General features: G+C 42.1%; 1 protein-coding gene across 5 annotated transcripts in view; it reads right to left on the minus strand.

The window, feature by feature from the left end:
* The window catches only part of PAN3 (poly(A) specific ribonuclease subunit PAN3), a 96934-nt gene extending 86329 nt beyond the window's left edge, over positions 1-10605 (minus strand). For 3 of the 5 annotated variants that reach the window (XM_042014181.1, XM_042014179.1, XM_042014180.1), the window contains exon 1: positions 10432-10517. The gene's annotated coding sequence lies outside the window, so the exon portion shown is untranslated. Of the gene's footprint in view, positions 1-10431 lie in introns of all 5 variants that reach the window. The other 2 variants (XM_042014186.1, XM_042014185.1) reach the window with 1 other exon arrangement.
* Between the last annotated feature and the right edge of the window lie 62 nt (positions 10606-10667).

Below are 10667 nucleotides of genomic sequence, written 5' to 3' on the forward strand. Positions count from 1 at the left end.
TCTTATACTTTTGCCAGAAATGATAGAATCTATCCAATTTTTAGCAAACTAGCAAGATACTCCCTTAGGTGACACCATCAGCTTTCCAAATCCTTCGGGCTTTATTGAAGAATTAAGAAAAAGACTAATTCTTCCTGCTTCTCCCACTGCTCCTCACTATGCCAGAGTCATCATGAGACTCCACGTACCTTCATTTCTCCCTTGAATAAATACAGTTAATGCACAAAATCCTTCAAACTGGGAAGAAGCAAATGAAAACTTGCAAGTTTTGCCACACTGAGAAACCCCACAGCTGACCTGCAGTAACTCCAGACAGGTGGTACAGTAGCTCAGTCACCCGTTATCCAAACAAAGCCCTGGAACCTGTGACAGTTACCTCGCTAGGGCACAGATAAAGCACCAGGTGCTCTGCTCCTGCTCTGGCTGAAACACCCTCAGCGACAGGCAGGTCAGGCTGGAAGCATGAGCAAGCTTTGGGCAGCAACCCCAGAGCTGAGCAAGGCTGAGGATGCTGCTGGGATCTTTGACGCTGCATCCTTTCTACTGCTGGTATTTACTATGCCAGCCTATCCAAAACACTTAAAACTGCTCAAAGCTACAATTTAGGCTATTGGCACAGTGACATCTAACTGGGCACTCCAAACAGCAGAAGCTACTCCAGAACATTTTCTTTTATCTAGCTGCAGGAAGACCATCTCTGTACTGAAGTGCTGTGGTTTGGCCATACCAATCAGCCTCCTTGTGCCACTCCAACAAATTGCTGTACTCCACTGCTGACCCACCTTCGCAGCACCCAATTCCACTCGTACCACAGCAATTTCAAAATGGCTTTCAACTCCAAGGATTTTTATTGTCCTCTTCCAAATGGTCTAGAAACATACTGCTAGCAGAGGGACCCAAAGCACAAGATAACGCATTCCACAGGAACAATCAAAAGAAAACCATCAAAAGTACACTCACAGGAGCAGAGGACAGTTTTCTTGGCAGTAGCTCAGGTTTAAACAGAAAGCTCTAGAAGTGGCAAGTATAACTATTGCCTTCAAAAGAAAATTCAATACTAGCCTCTTTAAACTGACTTCCCTGTAGCAATCAGCAAGAAAATTAAGCCTGCAGAAAAGATAAAAAAAAGTAATTCTTGCATTGCTTATAGAGGGAAAAAAAGAAATGTTCAACACATACTCCATTTGTGTTCAAAGGGACATTCAGCTTCTACACCGTTGATAGCCCGGCAAATACCTAAACAGCCAAAGCATTTTTACTGTATTTGGCACCTGGCCTTCCCTATGAGAAGTTGATAACTTTCTCCTGCTTCTGCCAAACATTTAGCAAATCAGAAATTCTCACTTGCTTCTTGAAGACCACAGTAGTTTAGAGAATGTAAAAAGAAAAATTATTCATCATAAGCAACCCATAAAAGGTCTGCAGAAGTGGGCGCACTTTACCACACGAGCAGTGTGATATTAAAAAAGTGGAAACCTAAGCTGGAAAAAGAATATCTTAGTCCTCAAAGTTTTTATTCTCATGTGTTTACTAATTCACATCAGTCCCTGCAATTGATTTATCCATCCATATCTTTCTTATAGAACAACTGCAAGCAACCGCTTTAAAACATTCCCATACACCATGGTATTGAAATAGCAATAAACTTCTGGTGTCTGTCTTTTCTCTTTTAAAGCATTGATTATAACTTTAGATAAGTTTAGGCAATTTTAGGAAAATCCTGAATTAGCTATTTTTTGTTAAAGGAATAAGCCCTTCTGTTGTGTAGCACTATCCAGGCATTGAAGCTGTATATATTTCAACAGGTTCTTCTTGGAGAGAACCAACAACTTCCTTGTAAAAAGAGAAAGGCTGACCAGGCAGGTAAGAGAAAAGACGGATGTGCAAGGGAACAGCAAAGAATCCGGGGGGGGAAAAAAAATGCTAACACGTTATGTAAGGACATGTGTGAAAATAGAACAAATTTCTCCATTCCATCAGTATTCAAAACAGAAGTTGCATCCTGGCAATTCTGGAAAGAAATTAAATAGAACATCTTGAGAAATTAAGATGAAGTCTTCTACTTTTTATACACATATCATCTAATACGTTTCTTGCTTGGTGAGTAACACTGCAGCTTAATGTGACAACTGCAATTAAAAATAAGTATCTTCTTATATAATTCCTCTCCCACAGAATTTTAAGAGAAAGTAGGCTTCCCGCCAGAGGCACGCACCAAACAGGGAAAAAGAAAGAAAAGATAGTTACTTTTGCATTACAATGATATTTTTCAGAAACAAAGTATCTCACCACAGCTTAAGTGCTTGAGTAGTACTGCGATGAACTCAACACATATGCTTCAACTGAACACGTCAGTTCCAGTGAATTTTAGTTTAATACTTGTCTAACACGGGCACTATCTGAACACTAATACTATCTGGAAAGATTTTTTGATTTTTTCAGTCTATGCTTTCACTAACCAGTAAACAAATACTGTATTATCCTAGACTACTTCTTTTATGAACCCAGTATCAGCACTGACAATCTCAGACACTGTTCTTCATATAAATAAGGATCCTTTCCAGTAATGTGATATATTGCTCCCAACATGAATGGGCTAAAGCAAGGCCACAACAGATTTAGCTGATACTTTTCAAAACAATATTTTAAAGATTTCTGGCAAGGTAATAAAACATGGATTTAAATAATTCATTTTGCTGTTACTGCTTTTTAAAATGCACAATTGTTTTTATGCTGGGTAAAAAGTTTATACATAATCTTGATTTAAACTCTCAGCACTGCAACAGTGCACTTTGCATGAGCTGGTAAACTGAATCATAGGTTCGTTGTATACACGTGCATCCTAAGGACAAGGTGCTATCTCAGCTGGATATAAAGCAGTAAAAACCACAGTGCCATATCTCCGGAGGAATTTACAGTGCCATCCTTATATTGAGACAAAAACAGTAAAATGCCTATACAAAGCTTATCTAAGGCAACTCATTTAAGATTTGTGTCCTTTTAGTCACCTAGAAGCATTGAGGTGTCAAAGGAGCTTATGCTTGTCTTCCGTTTTGTACTGACATGTACATTTCCACACACCAGGAAATCCTGTGCTGGTGGTACTAACCTGACTTGTACACCTCAGTGTTATTTTCTCTACAGTGCCACTACTTGGAACTTGTTAGGGAAATTGGATTCTCTGCTGTTTCTATGCCTTTCTCATTTAATGCAATGTTTTTGAAAAACAGACTAGGACTCTCTGAAATAGAGGCACCAGACAAAGACAATGAACGACACTCCCAGGCATGAGAGGCAAAAATAAAAGCACATGCCTGGGTTAGGATGCTGTGACAGAGTGCAGTCGGAGGGCAGACAGCACAAATGAACCAAGTTAGCTGAAAGGCAGACAGGAAGCAAAACAGTTTGGGAAATGCTGCTTTATTTACAAACACTCCCACTACACACAGAGATATTCATGGGCAAGCAAAGGAAAACAGCTGTCTTTACCATAATTTTAAATGGCTGAGCTGTTTTTTTTGTATACCTAACATATCTGATGAAGATACCATCTGATGAAGACTGAAAAACAGCGTAAGTGCCATCCTTCTGCTCTGTTTATTACAGAGTAGAGCAGCTGGACTCCTCATCATGGATCAAGTCCAAAAGCACAGTGATAATACAAATTAAAGTTGATACTTTCTCAAAAGAGTCAATCAGAACTATTCTGTTATCAGAAACAGCAATTTAAAGTAGTGCAATTACTTAATATCATGGCTTTCAGAGCTAACCCTCTCCAAGATCTTTTACAACTCCTAAAACATTGCACTGAACTATTCAATAAACTGCATCAATTTTTTCAAACATTTAAGCTTTTGTTTTAATAGCCTCCAATTAATACTCAACATTTTATAAAAGTAATTGCATGAAGCACGTGCAGATAACCTGGAGAGAACATTAGGATATTTTTCACAGCAGCTGGGGAGAATGCATAAAAGAAAGGAAAGGTTTTCTTGCCATCGGCCTCAGCATTAGACCAACTGAAGTTGAGGGACTCTACCCATAAACTACAGGAATCACATATTTTATGACCGACTTGACAGCAACTTGGACAATGTGGTCTCTGCTCTCCCTTTTGTATACCTGTGCTTTGTTTCTAAATTTCCAGTCTCAAATTTAAAAAAGGTCAGGAGTAAAAGGCTGTTAAAAAGCAAATTAAAAAATACAAGTAAGTTCTAAGCACAAAATATCTTTGAAGATCAAACAAGGCAACCACACAATCGGAACTTTAACTACTGAAAGACTCATGAAGCCTGCACACACACACAGAGTGTGATCAATTTCAACTCATGTCCTATACTCATGTCCATACACAGTGATTCACCACACACTTTTCTGATGGCATAAAGCATTACATCTTTACTAGAAAGCAACAAATCAGGAAAACATCAGCTTACTATCTAAATCCCTCCACTGACCCCTTTTCATCAGCTGCCTCACAACCAAGATTATTTTTTCCGCTTTGGAGGTTCTACAGAAATGCTTGTGGTCTATCACCCCACCCTCACTTAGCATTTATCCATTTTTCCCACAGCAGTCTAAATTTGCTTCTAGCTGGTTCCTTACACATGGAAACCTTTCTGGGCTAGTCCTCAGAGTCACTATTTTCTGGACATTCAAATCATTCCTGAAGGCCCACTCCTACAGTGATATCTAAAACAACCAGTTTCTAATACCTGCTAGATAGAAATTAAAATGGGGTGTTCTGAATCTTGAAAAACAAGCTTCCAATTATTAAGATACAGCATACAGTTTGCTCATATAGTGTAGCTATCCTCACACTCACTCCTTTTCATGTTTGGCTTTGAAGCAGGAAAACGACAAGAGTAATAGTGCTACAGTACTCTTCAGTACACAACACAGCCTGCGTTCTACCAGAAACAAGTGATTACAAATACTCCTCTGATATCCATAATTCTTGTGAATTTTTTGGACTTTGAATGAATTCCTATACAATAAGAAAAACTCACAAGGTATATAAACAGATAAAATCAAAGCCAATTACGAGTGCAATTTTTTTTAAGTTTCACTGCCCTCAAAATCCCAAATATCCTTGCAGATTGAGAAATTTTTCCTTCTCTTTCTTTTTCCTTAGCTCCCCCAAATAATTTTCCTCCTACAGGCTATTCAGTTAACAGTTGGACTCAATGATCCTTGTGGGTCCCTTCCAACATAGAATATTCCATGATCCTGTTATTTTCACATGAAACACATAAAAGCAAAAAGAAAATCTGTGTCTAATTGCCTAATTTCTGCATCTGACATATAAGACAAAAAGTGATTAAGTGAACTTAGTAGTCTTCATTTCCTCTCATGCATCTCTAACCAGTTATTGGTTTTACTCTTCAATTCTCAATTGTATCTGTCTCCAAATGTCCCGTCAATGCTCAGAATTGTTTTCCCATTTCTTAAAAATATTCAGAGCAAAAACAAGATGAAAATTGTATGATCTGTCAACTCCTGGAAAAGGCATAATGAAAATTAAAGGGGAAGGCACCTCTAAAAGAAAAAAAAACCCCACAACTGAAGTACACAACTAATACAGCATCACTCACAAAAAGTACAAACATGTTTGGAAAAAGAATTCTCAAGCACACACTTTTACCTGTTTTCTCCATAGAAGTGGAGAAGAAACAAACCCCAGGAAAAGTGAAGAGTATGGGACATACTGCAACATACTTGTACTTAAAAGTTTCCTGTAACTATCTGTTTCTAAACAGTTCGATCTGTAAATACTGAAATGCTACCAAATGTAAAAAAAAATCCACATTTACAATAACCCTGAGCAGTTTAACTGCATTAAGGAGTGTAATCCAACAGATTACCTTTAGTATCAATTTTGCTGAATAGCTATCTTTCCATTTTTTCTATATCAGCTGCTTCATTTTGTTTAAAAAGGAGTGTACTGGTAAAGAATCAAACACCTTTTAAAAAGCAGAAAATTCACAAATGTCTATGTCTTTCCGCTCCCAGCATACTCAGGGATTTCACAAAACCAAAGGTGCAATGCTCACTAAACTAACCACAGAGCGATTGCATACATATGGAGTTTCTACAGCAGTGACGACTACAGCCCTGACTAGACACAGCATGCAGGTGGTTGGCTGTAAAAACAGAAATAATGCTTTTATTAGGGCTGTGAAAACAAACAATGCTTTTATTAGGCCAACCCAACACACCCCAAGTCTTGAGGTCCCTTTCCACCTTCTCCGCAGGCTGGCAATAAAGTCTATTCACAGATGGGCTTTTCTCAGCAGCCATAGGAAAATACCACCTTGCAGAAACACAGGCCTGTTTTCCAACTACAGATTTCCTGGGAGGGCTTTGCAAAAGGCTTTCTAGAAGAGAAACGGATTCAAACATGTCACAGTGAAAGGGTGGGCTAGGCTCTGGCACGGGAAACTCCTGCAGCAGCAGCACTGCTGCTGTGGCCAGCTCCTCACAGGCAGCTCCGCAGCTGCCACTGGGCCCAGAGCACACCTGGCACTCCTCAGCTCAGTGTCCCAGTGTTTAATAGGAATTGGAAGCCAGAAGAAAGGGTGAGTACTATGTATTATCAACTTCACAGCAAAAAGTGTGGCAGAAACTAGCAAATGTTTGGAGCCATACTTCAGCTTGTATCTATAAATACACGAGGTCTACATGCAAAAGAGTATTACACCTGTTCAACTACCTGAAAGCTAACAAATACAATGGCAGTTGTCCATGCAACTTTAACTTGTCTTACCTAGGTACAGGCATGATACACTTTAATACCACATTTCCCTCTAGATCCTCCCTCAGGCAGCACTGAGAAGGGATGGCGGCCTAGGACCAAGCCCACAGCATGCAGCAAAGGAGACTGCTGGTCTGCTGTTTACAGAAGTTGCAAAGTGCTACAGAGAACAGAGGGCAGATATAAGAGCAGAAATTCTTCACGCTACCATGCCCTCTACTCATCCTTCCATAGGCTACTCCTTTAAATCCTGTTAATCTATCGTATCTTTTCCCCTAAATAGCAAGTACCAATCATTTCCCCTCCTCTGCTCCTTCTATAGCCTTCTACAGATTCAGTCCTGCTGCCACTGCTGCTCACTGGGCGGACACATGGGACATACATCTATTAGAAAAGCGCCATGTGCAGATTTTAGCAGCTACCCATTTTGGAGAAAATGTGCTATTTCCCTTTCCCCCTTTTTGTCATGGAAGTTCTATGTACAAAAGATTAATTTTTTAAAATAAAATTTTAAATAGGCAATATCAGCTATGTTCCCTACTCTGTATGCTGTCAGCTGGCCACGTTACTCTTGGAAGGTGAACCATGCAGAAGGCTGAGCACTCACAACTCTGGTGGAAGAAGCAGGAATGATGCTTTGAACACATGCTCCAAACGTCAACTAGTCTAGGGGCACTGGGCAGCAGCACTACCTTCTGAGAGTGGGTGAAGCTCATGGGCATGGTCAGTCTTGCTCCCCAGGAACATAAAAAGCCACACCATCAAGCCAAAGCCACATTAAGCCCACTACCTCATCCGGTATCGGACAGCAGTAGGTATGTGGACAAAAGCATAAGCATGAGGCAAGGATAAAGCAAGATTTCCCAGCAGGCTTTCAGCCATATATATGTAGGGGAAGATGAGTCTGATCCAGAGATGGGGAGGTTTTGTATTTAATAACCTCAAGCAGAGTTTTCTTTCAAGACTCTCTGATCACTTCTGGAATTCTGTCAGATGTTTGCATTCAAAACATCTATGGGCACGGAACAGCTTAACCACACATCGCCTGAGAAACTCCTCCTCATTAGCTCTGAGGATGCTCATTCCACTTCATACTCTGAGATACTTCCACACTGGAGATTTCTTGCATTTTCACTGTTCACCATCTCCTCATCACTCAACATTACTACCACCCATGTTGTGAAAATAAGTTGGTATTTGGGGAGCCCTTGTGATTAACACAGAAAAACCTGTAAGTAAATTAATAATCCTGTACTCAAAGCAGGATTAGAGTAACACGCATGTTAGAATGAGGCACTGACCCACTTTTAACAATAAATAGGACTACCCAGTTAATTAGTCAATGAGCATTATCTGCTCTGTGCACTGAATGAAGCTGGTGTCCAGTGAGGAAGGAACAAGAGAAGGTGGCATCCACAGTCACATTAAGACTACCCAATACTTAGAGAAGACAGTCAGTGAGACTGTACAGGCAGGTGATTCTTGGCAATTCCCAATTTCATGTTCCTAACCTCAGAACGTTTTTAATACGACTTTGTGTCTTACTTCCTACATCCACAGAAATAAAACTTTCATTCCATCCACTTGGAAATCATACTGTTAACACCACAGGCAACCAGCAAGGTAAGGAATTTAGATATTAGCTTGTCAGTACTTATACATATCAACTTCAGATTTTGAAGAATTATTTTCCTTATTTTTTTCACAAATGCATCCCAAAGCAAAGGAGTTTAGAAGTGAGACTAGGCCCCTTCTCTGGCTCTTCAACTTAAATTTCCCTGTCTTTCATTCCCAGGCTCTTTTTCCTAGCTAGTGTCCTTCAAGATCTACCAGTCAAAGCTTTTGCCCCCTACAACAGCTGATATGGCCTTCCCAGCAGGCAACCACTGACAACCTCATAGTGGGCTTCTCCATTCTTGGTACCCTCACTCATTAACTGGGCACAACTGCAGCAAGTGCATTCAATAGAAGTGTTTCAAATAATATAACTGCTCAGCAGTATCAACTCCCAAGCACACACAAATTCTGAAGATTTTTGTCTTAGATTCAGAGCTTGGGCAAATTTTTTTAACTGTTTCTTAGAAGAGTATCCTTCATATAGGAGCTTTTACCTGCAAGCTAAATTATGCATCCTCTCCCCAAGTCTGAATCCCCTAACCATTTTCTTTCACACAGGGGAAAAAGTATGTTTCATACCAAACTCTGTCCAAAAGAAAAATTAACAAAGATTGACTTATTGCTGCTGAATCCCTCCAACACATTTCTATTCCATTAAAAAAAAAAAAATAAAGGCAAGACAGCCTTCAGCTTGAATAACTTAAGTTCAACAAAAATCTGGTAGACTTTTAAAAGAAAGCCTTATGCAGTAGTATATTAAAAGGCTCCCCCTGAAAGGGGAGACAGGACAGTCTGGTGTTAATGTAAGACACTGAGAAGCTACCAACTACAGTTCATACTCAGCAGCACAAGCTCACCACACCTGGCAAAACAGCAATTGCAGGATCCCAAAAGATTTATCAAGCACTAAAAACCTACATACAGGATGTTCAGCATGGTTGCATCTTAATTTCAGAAAAAAAATATAGTTGTGACCATTTAGTAGCTAAAGCATTTAATGTAAATAAATGCCAGGCTTGTGTCAAAAATCAGTAATGCAGCCAAGCTTAACATACTCATGAAAAGAAGCACGACTTTTCTGAAGGAGCATGTTTCCATAGCCTGCCAAATGCTGCTTCACCTAAAAACAAATGGTTATTAAAATCAGTTTTCCGCAAGCTCCATCTAACTATGGGCCTGCACATCAGGAGGATGCACAACCGACCAGCAACAGCAGTGCAGCTCTGCATGACATACAGGCTATCTGAACTCTCACCATTTGAAAAAGGGCTGCGCATAAGGGCTGAAAAACCTGCGGAAAAAAAACTGAAGCAACTTCTGCTCAGAGTAGTAAATAACATAGATATCTATCACAGAATCATATATTGAGGAAGGGGTCTGGGGATCATCTAGTTCAAACACCCTGCCAAGGCAGAATCACCTAGAGCAGGTTACACAGAATCCATCCAGGTAGGGTTTAAATATTTACAGACAGGGAGACTCCACAAGCCCTGGGCAGCCTGTTCCAGTGCTCTGCCACCCTCAACATAAAGAAATTCTTTCTCATGTTGAGCTGAATCGCTATTTACAATTCTTTTCTTGTAATTTGAACACTGTATTTTAGCTGGAACATTTAAGACTTTCAAGAGCCGACACTCAATATACGCTGCTCGGAAGAGCCCATCCAAGGGTACCGCTCCGGAAAGCGCTGCCTCCCTGCTCCCGGCCTGACTTCGGGCAGGGAGTACCTGCACCAAGCCTAGCGCTAAAGGGACGGATGGACAGCTGCCCAGGAGCCCCTTTAAAGCCACATCGGAGGAGCCCCTTCCCACACACACCTGCCCGCTCCTTCCCATCGGTACCGGCCGGGTCCCCTCCGAGCAGCCGGCCCAGCCCCGTCCGCCCGTCCGAGACGGCCGCAGCCGGGCGGGCGGCCCGGGGTCCCCCGGCACCACCATGGCTGTTGTTACTTGCTTCCGGCAGCACCGCGGCGTGCCGGGGATGAGGAACAACGCGCCGCCCGCCTCCCCCTCCCGGCAGGGCCCCCCCACCCCACCCCCGGGCCGCCCCGCCGCACTCACTCGCCAGCCGTGGGCCATCCAGCCCCCCGCCGCCGCCGCCGCCTCCGCCTCCCGCCCCCAGTTCGGCTTTCTTAGGCCCCACCACCGCTGCCGCCGGGCCCGAGCTGGCCCCGTGCGCTGAGTAGCCCGGTCCGGCGGCGGCGGCGGGCGGGGGGATGCCGAGCGGGAGCCCGCCGAGGGGGGGGGCGGCGGGCCCTGGGCCGGCGGGGGCGGCGCCCGGCTCCTCATGCAGGAAC

The sequence above is a fragment of the Corvus kubaryi genome, unplaced genomic scaffold (genome assembly GCF_017639235.1).
Source record: "Corvus kubaryi isolate FWS band 111438036 unplaced genomic scaffold, C.kubaryi_AGA036_p1.0 split1-65, whole genome shotgun sequence".
NCBI classification, from domain to species: Eukaryota; Metazoa; Chordata; class Aves; order Passeriformes; family Corvidae; genus Corvus; species Corvus kubaryi.